Source organism: Lithobates pipiens, unplaced genomic scaffold (genome assembly GCF_037356315.1).
Source record: "Lithobates pipiens isolate NorthernLeopardFrog02 unplaced genomic scaffold, aLitPip1_a1.2 Scaffold_28, whole genome shotgun sequence".
Classification (NCBI taxonomy): Eukaryota; Metazoa; Chordata; class Amphibia; order Anura; family Ranidae; genus Lithobates; species Lithobates pipiens.
The window spans coordinates 1,167,836-1,186,577 of record NW_027507789.1 but is presented as its reverse complement, the minus strand read 5'-3'; the positions used below and the strand labels follow the sequence as shown (position 1 = coordinate 1,186,577).

Below are 18,742 nucleotides of genomic sequence, written 5' to 3'. Positions count from 1 at the left end.
TCAAAAATCTGAAATAACTATTTAAATTATAGGTACTGGAATTTCCTTTCAAATTTGGCCATTAGTAAACGCAACGAATACGAATTTATCCGAAGTTACGCATTATCCAAAATAACGAATGCTACATCTAAACGAATGGAACGTAACAAATTTATAATAGTAATAATAAAAACTTTTTATTATTTATTTTTAATTTGTTCTGTTCCATATGTTTAGATGCGGCATTCGTTATTTTGGATAATGCGTAACTTCGGATAAATTCGTATTCATTACGTTCTCTAACAGCCACATTTTTAAAGGAAATTCCAATACTTATAATTTAATAGTTATTATTAGTTAGTTGTCATTTAGAATTTTCTTTCTTTCGAAATTTATTTTTTATTTTCGGATTTTCAAATTTTCGAATTGCAATCTTAACGAATGACCCCAAAATATGAAAAAAACAAAAAAAAACAAAAAATTAAAATGAATGAAACAAAAACGAAACCCAACGATTTTTTCGGCAGTACACATGTCTACCCAGGGCTGCTCTTAGTAACACTTGGGTTTGGGAACCTCAATGTGTGAACAGGCGCCTACGTTTTTTGAGCATGGTACCTCTTTGCGCTAGGTCTTTTTGGCTAAGTCCAGGGGGCAATTTAAGTTACCAGTCCTTAGGGCCTAGCCAGTGCACCTGCACCAGCACTATGTAATACATTTGAAGTAGGTAGGTAGGTTCTTTTCTCCCCTGAACTGGAGGGTGGGGTTGGGAGTCTCTTTTTGGGAAAGCCCCTTACCTAGAACTCCTTGGGTCAGCTTTGGCTGACAATGAGGAGAAGGGCCCTTTAGGCCTCTTGGCTAGGTAAATCAAGTTTAAACCTTGCACTCTGGGGAGTCAGGGTGAGGTCCTACTCCTTTGGGAGACACACCCTTGAGTGCATTTTTTTTGTAGGTGTTTCACATGCACTTTTGTTATATACTTAGGTGTTTTTGTGCAGTACCGTGGATAAAAAAAAAAAAAAAATGGCCAAAGGTGTGTGGACCTCTTCCAAATGACTGAGTGCAGGCACTCCATTGAAGTGCACTGTTAATACCACAGCATCAAGACATTTTGGACAATTGTGAGATTCCAACCTTGTGCGGGGAAGAAGGTTTTGTGTTCCACCAGCTCTATAAAAGAAAAAGACATGGTTTGACCAGTTTGGTTTGGAGGACCTCAAGTGGCCTGCACAGATCCCTGCCCTCAACCCTACATATATAAATGGGAAGGTTGATAGCAAGTCAGGTCTTCAACATGATTACATGACCTCACAATCTCCTTTGGATGAATGGGCACAAATTTTCACAAACAACCTTAAAAACCCTGTAGAAAAGCTTCCCACAAGAGTGGAGGCTGTTATAGCTGTAAAGGTAGGGGGGGGGGTGAAGGAAACTCCACATTAACTTTCATGGTTTTGGAATGGGATGTCTAACAAGCTCATATGGGTGAAATAGTCAGGGCTTTTAGGGTCCTGCGCTACAAGAGAGAGAAAATGTCAATGTTACATCATAGTATGGAAACTTTCAGGATTTTCTACATCTGCGAGCTCCCTCATTCATGCTTCACCACTTGCGTTGCAGTGAGACAAGGTTGAGGATAAAAAAAAACCTACACAGGTAGTAGACATGTGCAATTTGTTTTGTTAACGAATTTCAACAAAATTTGTTAATTCCGAAATATCCAAATTAACGAAAACCAGTTTAACATTTTTTTTCCAAATATTCGTAAATTAGAATATTCAAAAATGTGTAAATTCAAAAAATTAGGACTTCTGAATTCGAAAATCCGTAAAATCGGTAATTCGAAATCCGAAAATCCGTAAATCTGAAAATATGAACGATAATCCGAAAATCTGGAAACCTGAAAAGTCAAAAATCGGAAATAATAACCAACTATTCAATTATAGATATTGGAATTTCCTTTCAAATTTGGCTGTTAGCGAACGTAACAAATATGAATTTATCCGAAGTGACAAATTCTCCGAAATAATGCCGTATCTAAACTAATGGAACGTAACAAATTAATAATAATAAACAATAGTAATAATAATACAAATGTTTTATTATTTATTATTATTGTTGTTTTGGATAACTAGTGACTTCACGTAAATTCGTATTCGTTATGTTCATTAACAGCCAAATTTGAAAGGAAATTCCAATACCCTTAATTTAATAATTAGTTATTATTAGTTAGCGATTATTTTGCATTTTCGGATTTTAGTTCTTTCGAACTTTCTCTATTTTCAGATTTTTTTTTTTTAATTTTTGGATTTCTGAATTTTCAAATTTTGGAATTTCTGGGTTTTCAGATTTTCAAATTTCTGAATTTCTGAATTTTCAAATATTCCGAATGTTCAAATTTACGATAATAACAAATGACGCGATAAACGAAAATATTTTTCGTCAGCACACATGTCTAATCTGTAATACTAAAACAAGGGCAGTCCACATATTTCATTCATATCAGATTTTCTTAGAGACAAACAAGATAGAATGAAATGTTTTGTACACTTAGACCTGGATTTCTTAAGCCAAGGTGTTCATCTGGACACCAGTTGGGATCAGTTTCCATGGTGGACCTGGAAGATGTTCTCCTGTTCCTTATGATGTAGTGAGTGATGGGAGTCATCGGATCGACACACAGGGCAGGAGAAGAGAATTGTCCCTTAACTTCCTCTCTAGAGTTTGCAAGGTCACTCTCCGCAATGCCCTGAAAGTAGTGTATGGCCTGGTCATCAGAAGAACGTGGCCTGGTCAACAGAAGAACGTGGCCTGGTCAACAGAAGAACGTGGCCTGGTCAACAGAAGAACGTGGCCTGGTCAACAGAAGAACGTGGCCTGGTCAACAGAGGAACGTGGCCTGGTCAACAGAGGAATGTGGCCTGGTCATCAGAAGAACGTGGCCTGGTCATCAGAAGAACGTGGCCTGGTCAACAGAAGAACGTGGCCTGGTCAACAGAAGAACGTGGCCTGGTCAACAGAAGAACGTGGCCTGGTCAACAGAAGAACGTGGCCTGGTCAACAGAGGAACGTGGCCTGGTCAACAGAAGAACATGGCCTGGTCAACAGAAGAACGTGGCCTGGTCATCAGAAGAACGTGGCCTGGTCATCAGAAGAACGTGGCTTCCATCCTGGGCTTCTAAAACAGGTATTTAGCCGTGTGACATTTACCCTTTAAATGTGAGGAAGGGAACCACATAGAGGGATGAATAACAACTTTATATTATTTTGGGGGGGGGGGGGGGGGCAGGAAAGAGACCGGAAGTTTTCCTTCTAGCTTGTGGACTATTCTGGGTCAGGACTCTTATAGTCACCCAAGGCCTGTGCAGTACTGGGATGTATTTACTGTACTTTGTCATTTCAACATACAGAACCGGATACAGCGAGGGGCAACTACAAGGCAATACATGTTAGTTTCAGCATCACATTCCAAAGAACAAACAACTATGAGGAAACATGCTCCGTAGTACATACATAAAATCTGTTTAAAACAAACAATAACAGTAAAGACCAATTAAAGCCGATTATCACACAGCTATCATCACAGACTGATAAAGCACAAAATCACATCAAACTTACAGGTTCACTCGCTGCAAGTAAAAGCACAGAGAGGCGTATTGTATTATCCGAGAGCTTCCTCTGTGTGTTCATATATAGGGAGAGAGTATAGAAAACCAAGAGAACCACAACAGGAAAAGGACCAGAGAAAATGGGGAGGGGGAGAGAGAGGGAGAAAGAAGAGAGAGACTGGGGGTAGAGAAGAGGGGGGGGGGAATGAGAGAGAGAAGAGAGAGAGAGAAGAGAGGGGGTAGAAAGAGAGGGGGGAGAGAGAGAGATGGGGGAGAGAGATGGGGGAGAGAGAGAGAGAAACAGACAGATAAAATGAGACAGAGAAAAAAGGAGGAGAGGGGGGAGAGAGAGAGAGAGGGGGGGGGAGGGAGAGAGAGAGAGAGAGAGGGGGGAGAGAGAAGAGAGAAAATGAGAGACAGAGAAAGAGGAGGAGAGGAGGAGAGAGAGAGAGAAGGAGAGAGAGAGAGAGGTGGAGAGAGGGGGGGAGGGGGAGAAAATGAGAGAGAAAAGGAAAGAAAAAGAGAGACAAAGAATAAGGTAATAAGAAATGAAAAGCAAAAGAGAAAGAAAATTAAATGAAAATATAAAAAGAGAAAGAAAGAGAAAGGGGATACAGAAAAGGGAACAACAAATGAAATGAGAAGGGAAAAGATAAAGGAAATGGGGAAAAGGGAATGGAAGAGATAAAAGGTAAAAGTAAACAAGAAAAGATCGGGGAAGAATGGGAAACCGAATAAAAAGGTAAAGATGAAGAAAAAAATGAAAAGGGAAAGATAGAGAGAGATAAAGAGAAAGTTAAACAGAATGGGAAAGAAAAAGAAAAAAATGAAAAGGGAAAGATAGAGAGAGATAAAGAGAAAGTTAAACAGAATGGGAAAGAAAAAGAAAAAAATGGGAAAAGGAAAGGGCAACCACAAAAAAGATTAAAGGAAAAGAGAAAAGTAATAAAGAAACAAATAGAAAGAAATATAAACAGAAAAAAGTGAAGGGAGAGGAAAAGATAAAGAGAAAGTAAAGAAAAAAAAGAAAGGTACAGTAAATGATAAAGTGCTCATGCACACGGACGTTTTAAAAAACTGGCTGCAAAGCTAGCTCCGATGCCTGGAAAAATCGTTGTTAAAAACGTGATTTTTACCGCGTTTTGCATTGGCGTTTTTGCGCGTTTTTGTGCGTTTTTTAGCGTTAGCGTTAAGTAGCGTTTTTTAAAAAACACATCTCTTGGCTATAGCACTCAGAAAACAAAGAAAATAAGTTGTGCGTTTATGCGCGTTTTTGCGCGTTTATGCGAGTTTTTGCGCAATTCGCGTTTTTACAGCTCTAGCTCCACGCCACGGAACGCACTGGTCCTGGGTTTTTTTTACAGCTTAAAAACACCTATGCCATTTGCAGCTCAAAAACGCCTAGGTGGGCATGAAGCCATAGACTAACATGGACAGCCGTTTTTAAGCTGCAAAAAAAGCTCAAAAAAGTGGCTGTAAAAACGTCCGTGTGCATGAGGCCTAAAATGGATAGAGAAAAAAGAAAGGAAAAGAGAAAGTATGTGATAAAAGAATTAAAAAGGAAGGGAATGGGAAAATGAACAGGAAGAGGATATAGAAAAAGAAAAATGAAATGCAAAGAGAAAGAAAAAGGAAAAATGAAGAAAAGGGGAAATGAAATTAGAAAAAGAAATAGTAAAAATGAAAGAGAAAAAAAAGGAAAAGTAAAAGACGAAGGGGAAGAAAGAGAAAGGTAAAATAAATGAAAGGGGAAGGAAAAGAAAGCAGAAAGGAATAAAAGAAAAGATAGAAGGGGAAATGAATGAGAAAGAAAAGGGAAAAAAAGAAAATCAAAGAATAATCCTGATTTTCTGAAACAAGGCTGGGGGGGGGGTAGATGGGAGGGGAGGTGATAGATGGGAGAGAGGGGGGGGTGATAGATGGGAGAGAGGGGGGGTGATAGATGGGAGAGAGGGGGGGTGATAGATGGGAGAGAGGGGGGGTGATAGATGGGAGGTGATAGATGGGAGGGGGTTATAGATGGGAGGAAGGGGGGATAGATGGGAGGATGGGGGGGTTATAGATGGGAGGGAGGGGTGATAGATGGGAGGGGGGTATAGATGGGAGGGGGGTGATAGATGGGAGGGGGGTATAGATGGGAGGGAGGGGGGATAGATGCGAGGAGGGGGGGGCTCTACCTAGAATTAGAGCTCGCTGTAAGAGACATGTGGCGCGGAGGAATAATACCGTCTTAACAAATTGTCATGGAAACCAATTGAACCTGTGTGTGTAAAGCTGGTCGTATTTTTAAAGAAAGTATGAAGGGCCTCGGATACAAAAGTGTTTTTATTGTCCGCTAATGGAAACCTCCTACTGAGAGGAATAGATGGAAAATGATTCAGAGCCAGGCGGGTGCCCAGTGATGGGGGCGGGTGCCCAGTGATGGGTGCCCAGTGATGGGGGCCGCCTTTGATGGAAGACCCTTTTACCTGCAGCACATGTAGAAGAATGGGATGTGGAGTTCTCCGCCGCTCGGGATGTTGTGGCCCAGCCATGCTGGGATTTGTAGTGCTAGGGGAGGGACAGCCTTTGGTTGCTATGCTGTTGAGTCCTTGTCACCCAATCAGGTTCTTGACAATGCCTAAGTGATTTGTTGCTATGGGTTACTACAGATCAACCATTTCTAAGCTGCACTGCCCATAGCAAAGAAATACAATTTGATTGGGTTCGGCACGAGACAAACAATCGCCACAAACCAACCACAGATGCCACAGATATATTCACTTATGCACACACAGCAGACACTTTTATCCATACGGTGGTCACCATGGAAACAGCAAATATTTAGAACATTTTTGTGCCTTCTTAAAAAAACTGCAAGCCATAAATCACACAGTATGAGCACGGCGGAGCCACGAGGGGCCCCTCAACCTGCACAAGACAAAACAGGCAAAGTGTTGCTGAACAGGAAGTTGACACTGAACGGCGACACAACGGAGAAGCACAGAGAGCGCTCGGCGGCACATTTAAAGCACGCTGAAGATGGCGGTACCTATGGTGTTCATGTGGCCGTGTGGCTCCACGTTCGTAGGGACATCTGAGAAACGACGTGAGGCTGCAAGAGAAGAAACCAAGTCCCGGGACCGGGCGTCAGCTGATTGGAAAGGAACAAGGCCGAGATGTTCTATGTCGTCCCTGCAGAAGCTCCACTTAGAGGGCATGTCTGACCAGAACCAATGCATCATTTTTGGGTGGAAGTGGACTGGTCGCTCCTCACTGGCCAATTATTTTATATCCAGCTTGGCCTTCAGACATTTGAAGCTTCTGCTGGTCTCTTTTAGGACTTCCGATGGTGAGAGAGGAGCGCCCCGTGTCCGGAGCAATACCACCATCCATGGGAAGATTACAATCTTTTATTGAAGGTAATGGATATAAGTTGAGCCAAAGTGTTTTGGGGTAACTGACTCCCCCTTCTTCAGGGCTTTAGGGGCATGTGAATGGAGGGGGGTAGGTTCTTCGGAAGTTTCTTGTGAGAACAGATGTAGGTATTGCCTGGTGCAGAGACTCCCTTCAGACAATGCTGCTTCTCTTCTAAAGAAGGAGGAGTCAACTCCCTCGAAACGCATCGGCTCAACTTGTGTATCCATTACTTTAATAAAAAATAAAAATGTAACCTTTCCATTACAAACGGAGCTCCTGACTCGCCATCCAAATACCATTACTGAAGCGGCACCGCAGTCGTTCCAGTTAGGAAGCAGCCCACACCTCCAAAACGGGGGCAGACACCACCACTCACCAGTGGAACCCACAATAAAGAACTCAACCAGCCCAGCGGGGCCCCCGACTCCAACTCAGCTCTTTATAGGACTGCAAGAGCCAAGGGAGGGGGATGGAGTCAAGAACTCAGGCGTTTACTGCAAAGTTTTAAAGAATATCTCCGCCAGTATCCACCCAAAATTAACACCGTCTATTTTTCTTGTGCACATTACCAATAATGACATGCATGGAAAAGAAATCAAAATGTATTCTGAGAGTATTATGTAAAAAAATAAAACCTTGTTAACATTTTATCATGAAACCAATGAACACTTTGTGGCCACATTCCGTGACATCTCATATTTCCAACCAGAAGGCAAAACAGTCTATACCAGCATTCCCAACCAGACCAGGGATCCGTCAGAGGTTGCTAGAGGTTCCTTCAGAGGTTGCTAGAGGTTCCTTCAGAGGTGGCTGACTGGCCTCCCATTTATTAGTGCCTGCAAAGTTCTAGAGTCAATGCCACTTAGAGCAGCAAGGGATTATTGATCCTTCTAGCTGCCTGGAAGAGTGGAAGTCTAACCACTAATGTAAGGAACATTCTTCTCACTGATCACCAATGTAAGGAACATTCTTCCCACTTATCACCAATGTAAGGAACATTCTTCTCACTGATCACCAATGTAAGGAACATTCTTCTCACTGATCACCAATGTAAGGAACATTCTTCTCACTGATCACCAATGTAAGGAACATTCTTCTCACTGATCACCAATGTAAGGAACATTCTTCTCACTGATCACCAATGTAAGGAACATTCTTCTCACTGATCACCAATGTAAGGAACATTCTTCTCACTGATCACCAATGTAAGGAACATTCTTCTCACTGATCACCAATGTAAGGAACATTCTTCCCACTGATCACCAATGTAAGGAACATTCTTCTCACTGATCACCAATGTAAGGAACATTCTTCTCACTGATCACCAATGTAAGGAACATTCTTCTCACTGATCACCAATGTAAGGAACATTCTTCTCACTGATCACCAATGTAAGGAACATTCTTCTCACTGATCACCAATGTAAGGAACATTCTTCTCACTGATCACCAATGTAAGGAACATTCTTCTCACTGATCACCAATGTAAGGAACATTCTTCTCACCGATCACCAATGTAAGGAACATTCTTCTCACTGATCACCAATGTAAGGAACATTCTTCACACCGATCACCAATGTAAGGAACATTCTTCTCACTGATCACCAATGTAAGGAACATTCTTCACACTGATCACCAATGTAAGGAACATTCTTCTCACTGATCACCAATGTAAGGAACATTCTTCTCACTGATCACCAATGTAAGGAACATTCTTCTCACTGATCACCAATGTAAGGACCATTCTTCTCACTGATCACCAATGTAAGGAACATTCTTCTCACTGATCACCAATGTAAGGAACATTCTTCTCACTGATCACCAATGTAAGGAACATTCTTCTCACTGATCACCAATGTAAGGAACATTCTTCTCACTGATCACCAATGTAAGGAACATTCTTCTCACTGATCACCAATGTAAGGAACATTCTTCTCACTGATCACCAATGTAAGGAACATTCTTCTCACTGATCACCAATGTAAGGAACATTCTTCCCACTGATCACCAATGTAAGGAACATTCTTCTCACTGATCACCAATGTAAGGAACATTATTCTCACTGATCACCAATGTAAGGGACATTCTTCTCACTGATCACCAATGTAAGGGACATTCTTCTCACTGATCACCAATGTAAGGAACATTCTTCTCACTGATCACCAATGTAAGGAACATTATTCTCACTGATCACCAATGTAAGGGACATTCTTCTCACTGATCACCAATGTAAGGAACATTCTTCCCACTGATCACCAATGTAAGGAACATTCTTCTCACTGATCACCAATGTAAGGAACATTCTTCTCACTGATCACCAATGTAAGGAACATTCTTCCCACTGATCACCAATGTAAGGAACATTCTTCTCACTGATCACCAATGTAAGGAACATTCTTCTCACTGATCACCAATGTAAGGAACATTCTTCTCACTGATCACCAATGTAAGGAACATTCTTCTCACTGATCACCAATGTAAGGAACATTCTTCTCACTGATCACCAATGTAAGGAACATTCTTCCCACTGATCACCAATGTAAGGGACATTCTTCCCACTGATCACCAATGTAAGGAACATTCTTCTCACTGATCACCAATGTAAGGAACATTCTTCTCACTGATCACCAATGTAAGGAACATTCTTCTCACTGATCACCAATGTAAGGAACATTCTTCTCACTGATCACCAATGTAAGGAACATTCTTCTCACTGATCACCAATGTAAGGAACATTCTTCTCACTGATCACCAATTCCTTACATTGGTGATCAGTGTCACGTTTTTATGTTGTGCTCTGTATTTGTTGTATTACCATAGCGCTCGATTATTGCGAAGACACGTTCTTCGCCCCGCAACACATCTGCAAAGAATACAAGTTACACGTCTGACAGCCTCCAACATACAATGCTACACGTGAACACGTCTGTGTACCAGAGAACACGACTCATACCTGCAAGGCGGTGAGAGAGACGGGATGTAAATCAGACCTAGATAGCAGCGTGCGCTGCACTATAAACCTCCCAGGAAGTGGGTCACTCTCCTAGTAGTGTGCTGCATTTACATAATCGCTTACGTTTCCAGATCTAAAACTGAAGCCATAAAGTAGATCAGGACTTTACCCGCAGGTAGCCTGCCATCCCTGCGCCTCCTCGTCAGCCTGATCTGAAATGTCAGCTGGTGTGCAGATGAGAAGCTGATTATCTGCGTCTGAAGTCCAAATATATTTTATGCTCAGAGTGAAGCCGGGGATTACAGGTAATTATGGAGGACGCCATTTAAAAGGGGAGATTTTTTTTCTCTTTTGTAGAGGACACACAGGGATGAAATGGAGGTTTTCTAGAGATTTGGAAATGTCCTCAAAATGCACAACCTGCTAATACCGCAGTTCAGAGGTGAATATTAATACGGGCTTATTAGATAAAACCTTTGCAATGCGGGAACTCCGGACTTTAATTTTAAACTGACTGCAGTTGAGCAATATAGTTTGGCCAACGTCCCGCCTCCAAACGGCTCATTGGGCAGGAAGTGACGGCGTTGCCTTCTCTGGCCAGCAAGCTTCCAGTGTTACATGGACAGCACTGTGCAATGCAGCTGGACACGTCTGGGTGAAATGGTTGCCCCAACTTTGCCCAGTCCGGGTCCTGCTGTGCAGGAGTTCTCAGGATGCCAATATGAAAAGCAAAATGGGTACTTATACTAGATTATTATTATAATATATATATATTTTTTTATAGAGCTACCCCTGCAAGGGGCGTTGATTTATTGCCGGTTCCTCTCTCCATAATGCAGTGGCATCCAGGAACAGCAGCTTTACAGATCTGTTAAGACACAGTAAAGTTGTCCCATAGACATAGTGTGCGGGGTTCCCCTAAATATCCATACCAGACTGGAAGGGCCTGGTATGGATTTTGGGGGCGACATTCACACCTTTTTTTTTTTGGTATTTTTATCAGGATACAATACATTACAGCCGCGAGCAGTTTTAAATTATATTTTTTCCTTTAGAAATGTCAGTTTGAACTGTTATAAACACGGGAAAGATGCGCCACTTTACAGGCAGACTAAGGACACCCCTCAGGTACGATATTTAAAGGAGTATTTAATTTTTATTGCTCCACTTTTAGCATTATTATTAAAATCGTTGCTCCCGAAAAACAGCCATGTTTAAAACTTCTTTTTGCATTAATACATGTCCCCTGGGGCAGGTACCGGGTCTCCAAATCACATTTTATGGCAACAACTTGCATATAAGCTTTTAAAATGAGCACTTTTGATTTTTCACGTTTGTGTCCCGTAGACTTTCATGGTGTGCGCACAATTTTTTTGCCTAGTCGCATGTTCTGCTGTGAACCAAACCCTATTGGTGGGGGAGGGGGGGGGGGTGGATCCGGCTCATCCCTATTTGTGAACAGATTTCCTCTCTGACTCAATTTCCCCATTGCACATTCATCTGCCGACAATGGGTGTCCCCGGACTTCCCTCTCATTGCATCTCAGAGCAATTTTTCTCTTGGTGGGTTCATATGACCACGAGACCACGAGGGAGCAGAACAGAACTACAAATATTAGAACATGGAAACTTTGTGATGTCAAAATATTTCAGCAACAGAAGACAAATACAATAGAAAGGGCACAATAGCCAAAAAGATCTGTAAAGTGATAAATATACTCTTGTTGGGGCAACGCCTTTCGGACCCTCTATATTCTCAGCGTGTATTTTGACGCAATCAATTTTGCATGAATAGAAATTCTCTGTCCCCAAATCTTTGCCCCATCATGTCCCAGGAAAAAAACAATTTCTCCAACGTACAAGAAAGGAGATCCCCACTATGCTCAATACCGGTCATAATTTCATGAAAAGGCCCCCCGACTACTAAACGTGCGTCTTTGAGATATACTTGGCTACTGGTCCCGAGGAAGGGCAAACTTTACATGAAAGGCGCCGAGAGTTAAAACTTGACAACATTCCACTGGAAGCCCAATATTGATTGGGGGAAATTGTTGATGTGAATTTAGGGATGTCGGCATGAAAGATTAGGAAACAGAGAAGAAGTCATCTCCCGGCTAGTGATGACCTTCCGAACCCTGAAGTTTTGTAGACTCCTTGCCATTAGTTTGATTTCTGTTGGCTCTTCGGACTACAACTGCCTGTCCAAAAGGCTTACAAAGCAACTCCTCCCCCGGTCCCATTCCAGCTTTCAATCATTTAGGCTAGTGCTGGCCTCTAACCAATATGCGCTAATCATTCACACAATTTATTGAAGGGAACCAGTCTATCTGCATGAAACTGGAGGGAGGAAATGCTGCAAGTGAGGATTATATATAAACTTGGACTCTACTTTGGTTGCTTTAGGCAGCCCTGACCCTTTCCTGTTCTCCACATGTGCGCCTGGATGATAGGTCCAGTCCTTATATCCAGCTCCTCGTATTTGTAATTCATATCCAACTCTTCATGACCAATGCTTCATAATTGATCATTTCATTAAATTGTTTTGTGACTAACCCTTCGCAACCATCGTTTCGTGCCCAGCTCATCGACGATTATTGTTTCATGACCATCGTTTTATAACCATCATTTTGTGTCTAATGCTACATTATTATTGTTCCATGACCATTACTTTGCGACAAACCCTTTGCAACCATCGTTTCGCGCCCAGCTCATCGTTGCTTATTGTTTCGTAGCCATCATTTTGTGACCAATGCTTCATCATTAGCATCCCATGACCATCACTTCGTGACCAACCCCTTCGCAGCCATCGTTTTGTGACCAGCTCTTCAATGGATTACTGTTTCACGACCATCATTTCCGAAATTTCTCAAGACCTCCTACTCTCAAGCTCTCATCTCCCCCTCCCATGCTCGTCTCTAGGATTTCTCCAGAGCCTCTCCCATCCTCTGGAACTCGCTACCTCCACCTGTCCAGCTATCCCTTACTCTTGCTACCTTCAGGCGATTCCTGAAAACGCATCTCTTCAGGGAAGCCGATCACATCTCCAACTAATCTCCTATCACTTCCATCAGCTCATCCCCCACAGTTACAACCTTCTGTATCACCCACCCCACCCTATTTGATTGTAAGCTCTTCTGAGCAGGGCCCTCTTAATCTTCTTGTATTTTATTGTATTATAACTGTATTGTCTCCCTTTTATATTGTAAAGCTCTGCACTATACAAGTCCTGTATAATAATCATCATTCCGTGACCAACGCTTCATCATTATTGTTCCATGACCACCACTCCGCGATCAAGGCTTCACGACCATCGCTTTGTGACCAGCTCTTCATTATTGTTTCATGACCATCGCTTCGGGACCGACTCCTCATGATCGACTCATCACTAATTATCGTTTTATGACTATCGCTTTGTGACCGACTCTTAATGGAGCATCAATAAATAGGAACACGGCGCAGCGCAACAAAAAGAAGTCTCTTGTACTGAATAACACCAAAATAAGTGCTATACACACCTAATACAATTATAAAGTGCAACAAATACAAATTGTGTAAATTAATGTCTGATCAGTATATGCAAATCACCACTGTGATACAAATCATAGAAGTGCTCCGTGTTCCACCACCATACAAACTGGCCGCTCACCTCAAAGCCATGACCCCCTCTATCACCAGAAGGTCAAAGTAGGCGGTGTTCCCCTCAGGGATAATAGCTCTGGCAGGCTCATGGCCGACACAGGTTCTCAGGCACTGGAGGAACCCCCTATGTATATGTAGAGAAAAGGGAAGCACACAAAATCTAATGCTCTCCGTTTAAAAGGTTTAATAGAAGAATATCGCACTTGCAGAACAGAGCACTGCCGCCAATGCTAGCTCAAATGCACCTAACACACATGCCAACTCTTGACTCAGTGGTAAGATGGCCGCAAGATGAGGTGACAACCCCCGTCTCCCTATACGCGTTACGTCCAGAAGCAGGGACTTCTTCAGTAGGAGTCTTCATGAGCATCGCTTCATAATCAGCTGTTTGCTGATTATGTGTAAAAAAAATTATCCACACTCCGGTTGTTGCTCTTAAAATGTCTTCATTTTATTGAATAGCCACAGTGAACAAAAGCAGATTAAGTCAGTTGACGCGTTTCAGCCTATAAGGCCTTAGATTATACAGTAGTTTCGTGACCAGCTCTTCATATCCACCCTTTCATATACAACTCTTCATAACCATCCCTTCATATCCAGCTCTTCATTTCCATCTCCAGTTACAGCGACGGGGATAATATCCTGATGTCACCCAGCAACATGTCAGTGTGACCGAGATACAATGCAGTAGAATATTCATTATTATCCACAACACAATGCACATTGAGCTGCAGTAAAAGGACGAAGAGTACGCAGTCAAAACACATCTCCCTTCAATGGAAATCAAGACAACAAGAGCTGAAGGGCCTCACCGGTTGCCACGTGTGGGAAATGACTTTCGTAGAATCATCTCCATAGTTTGGAAGAACTTTGCCGTGGCTAATAATAGCGGCGATTAAGGAAAACGTTCGCAAAGCAATCTACAACTAAACCTGTCAAGATTGACAAGAGAGGAGGAATGGACTGAAAATAGATTCTGGTGGCCCCAAACCCCCCCCCCCCCCCCCCCCGCAAATGGAATAAAATGATTTGAAATTACTGGTCAAATTTTAGTATTTAAATTTTTTTTTTAATTAATGGAACTCAGGTGAAGAAAACCTCCAAAGCCCTCCAGTAGCAGCACACGCTCATCCACACTCATCCACCCTCATCCACGCTCATCCACGCTCATCCGCGCTCATCCGCGCTCATCCACGCTCATCCACGCTCATCCACGCTCATCCACGCTCATCCACGCTCATCCACGCTCATCCACGCTCATCCACCCTCATCCACCCTCATCCACCCTCATCCACCCTCATCCACCCTCATCCACCCTCATCCACGCTCATCCATCCTTCGCTCTCGACGACAATAAAAAGGTTGGCCGGGGGGGGGCAGGTTCTTCGCCGATGGCAATCGTTCTGATTTAATCAGTCCAGGAAGGGAGTAGGATGTTTCCTGAGTAGATGATGTACCAATGTCAATACCCCTAGGAAGTGAACAGCTCAGGGCTCCAAGGGGCAGCTTTACTGCTTCACTTTTGGGGCCGGCGGTTTATTGGCTAATCTTCAAAAATATGGGTACCTAGAGACCTGGTGGACACGGGTTTAATCTCTTAAACGATTTGCTCTTTAATCCCATTCTGATTTTTAGAAAAAAAATATATACTTTTAGTTAACAGTATGTGCCCATTCTGCATACTGCCTGGGGCATTAGTACCATTTAAACTGTGGCTTTTGATGGTTTAAAGCAGGAGTCTCCAATCTTGTTAAACAAAAGGACCAGTTTATTGTCCTTCAGACTTTAGGGGGGGCTGGACTGTGGCCAGTGGGAGTAAAAATTTTCCTGCCATCCAAGGGAGCAAACAGCTTCACCTCTTCTGGGAAGGCCGTCCACAGGGTTTAGGAGGGTGTCTATGGGAATGTTTGACCATGTTGGATGAGAAGGCCTGGCTCGCAGTCTTTGCTCCAATTCATCCCAAAGGTGTTCTATTGGGTTATGGTCAGGTGCAGGTCAATCAAGTTCCTCCACCCCAAACTCACTCATCCATGTCTTTATGGACCTTGCTTTGTGCTCTGGTCCAAATCATTTGGTGGAGGAGGAATTATGGAGTGGGGGAGGGGGGATTATGGTGGGGGGTTGTTTTTCAGGGGTTGGACTTGGCCCCTTAGTTCCAGTGAAGGGAACTCTTAAGGTGTCAGCATACCAAGACATTTTGGACAATATAATTCTCCCAACTTTGTGGGAACAGTTTGGGGACAGCCCCTTGTTGTTATACACCAGCGCACAAAGCAAGGTCCATAAAGACATGGATGAGCGAGTTTGGGGTGATGGAACTTGACTGGTCAGCAGAGTCCTGACCTCAACCCCATAGAACACCTTTGGGATGAATTTGACTGTGAGCCAGGCCTTCTTGTCCAACATCAGTGCCTGACCTCACAAATGCTCTTCTGGAAGAATGGTCAAACATTCCCATAGACACCCTCCTAAACCTTGTGGACGGCCTTCCCAGAAGAGGTGAAGCTGTTATAGCTGCAAAGGGCCAACTCAATATTGAACCCTCCGGACTAAGACTGGGGGGGTCATTAAAGTTCATGTGCGTGGAAAGGCAGGCGTCCCAATACTTTAGACAATATAGTGTAGGTCTTTTATATTGGCCTGAAGTGCAGCTTTAAATTCGGGTCAGCTGGTAGTTTTGAAAAATATGGAGAAATAAAAAAAAAAATAGAAAGATTGGTGAGCCGCCTGCAAGGTTCATTTCCTTCCCAGAGGAACATTTTTTACTTTGTATATCAACAAGGCAGATTTACCTGCAATTCTGTGAGGACAAAGAAAGAGAAGACGGGGTGAATGCAAGTTCAAGAGCAGAGAAGAGTTGGCTCCCGGGGAGGGGGAGGGGGGAGGGGGGGGGAGGGGGGAGGAGGGGGGAGGGGGTAGCGTCTAACCATCGGACTAAATCCCAGATATGGAAGTGTTTAAAGAATAATTCCTAGAAAATATTCTCTACAGCTCAGTAACGGGGCAGAGAACTCTCAACGAGACCAAATTCTCCCCGGACTGCCCAAAGAAAAAATATTACTCAAGGATCAGAAGGCCGGGAATGACGTCTCCTGTTCACAAAGAAGCTTCGGTGGATACCCGACCACCATTAGAACTATACGGACCCATCTCCAAATGCCTCGAGTCCAGTTCTTCTGAATGGGTTGTGAAGTCTCTAGTGAAGTGTATTGGACTACATCGTACATCTCCGGCTGCTCCGAGGACCTTCGGGCAGCATCCCGGATAATGGAGAGCCGTCCCCGAGGTTTGGAATTGATATTTATTCTCATGGACATCCGAGTCTACTGCGCCATCAATACATTTGTTGTTGCCAATCACCTTTACGTAGGGGCACACATTCCCATAGACACTCTCCAAAATGATGTGGAAAGGTTTCCCAGAAGGGAGGAGGCAGCTCTATATTAGTGCCCATGGTCCTGGCATGGAATGTTCAACATGTATTTGTGTTGGTTTGTGTCCATAAACTTTGACCATATTATATATATATACATACACACACACACAAGATACCACTTGATTTATTTCCCGTTTCTGCAAAGTATCATCTGCTGTGCCTCGTAATCGGTCATATGTAAAAGTTGAGCCCAATTGCTTACTTATGTGTAGAAAGACTTTCTTGTCTTGGCAATGGATTGAAAGAGGTCTCCTTGGTACATTTGGGCCCACCTTGCTATAATCTGCTTCTACATTCTTCTTTAATGCCCTTTGAAGTTCATTTTATCTGAGAAATCCACTTATTACACTTTTCGGATTTGTGATAGAAGTGAAGTGAATGGTTTGTGGTTGTAGAAGACTGAACTGTGCCCGGCAGTGGATTGGAAGAGTTCTTCTCGGTTCCTTTAAGGCCCTCACACCATAAACCGTTGGTTCTGCCTTGTTAGTCGATCTTTTTCCCTGCCATGATATTGTACATTGTAGGAAAAATACATTTAGTATAACTTCTTAAAAATGCGATAGAAGTAATGCAAATTGGTTTGAGGAGGCTTTGTTGTTCTTGGAAGCTGATTGAAAGAGGTCTTCTTCGTTCCCTTGAGTCCTTCTCGCCATAACCTGTTGTGGTTCTACAGTCTTCTACAGTCTTCTTTGATCCTCTTTGAAATCCAGGTCATTTCCTTGGCATATTATATGAGAAATACACTTATTAGAACTTCTTTCACATGCGATAGAAGGAATGTAAATTAATTTCTGGTTGGAGAAGTCTCAGTGATGATGGTGATCAGTAGACATGTGCGACTCGTTTCGTACGGATTTCCCTAAATTCGTAGGTTTGGGAGGATCTGAAATACGAATTGCCATGCGTCCGAATTTTGTACGAAATATGAACTTTTTTGTTTACGAATCCCCAGGAGGAAGTCAGCACAGCACAGGGATGGTGGGAGCCCCTCATCTAATGAAAATTCGTATTTCGGATAGGAAATTCTTCAACGGAATTTCGTATAAAAACCAAACTTCCATCAGCATCGACTGTCATATTGAGGTATATTTTTGCCTTTAAATTCATCGTAACGAACGTTCGTACAAGTTAAGGAACCTAACGACAATTCGTATTTCGTACGAATTGAAACTGTATTTCGGACACGAAATACAAAGTACGAATTAATTCTAATACGAACCGTAACGGAACAGAACAAAACGAATTTATTGACGGCGCCCATGTCTATCAGTGACTAGGAAGAGGTCCCTCTCGCCATAATCTGTGGTTTTGAACTCTTATTCAGTCTTTTTATGAAATTCCCGCCATCTCCCTGCCACATTATAGGAGAAATACATTTATTATAACTTATAACTTCTTAAATATGTATAGAGAACAAACTCAAATTTCCATGGGACTTTTAAGGTGCAACATATATTGATTGAACAATGGATTCTAGTTGATATTTATTTAACAATAGGCTAAAATAACATGTCCACATAAAAACATATACAAATGTGACCCCTGTGGTGTGGTCCTTATTGTTCATAGCGGCATGGTTGTAGATCTTGAAAGGTTTCGCCCTAAAAGTGGGCTTTCTCAGATGACGTAATTCGCTTAGTGTCAAAGCCTTCTATTGAATAAAAATACACTATAAAAGGAACACAAACAACAACATCGTTGAAAGATTTTACAGTTACAAGAAATATATC

At 42.6% G+C, this 18,742-nt stretch overlaps 1 protein-coding gene across 1 annotated transcript in view; it reads right to left on the bottom strand.

The window, feature by feature from the left end:
- Positions 1-18,742, bottom strand: part of SHISA6 (shisa family member 6) — a 266,401-nt gene that overhangs the window by 162,523 nt on the left and 85,136 nt on the right.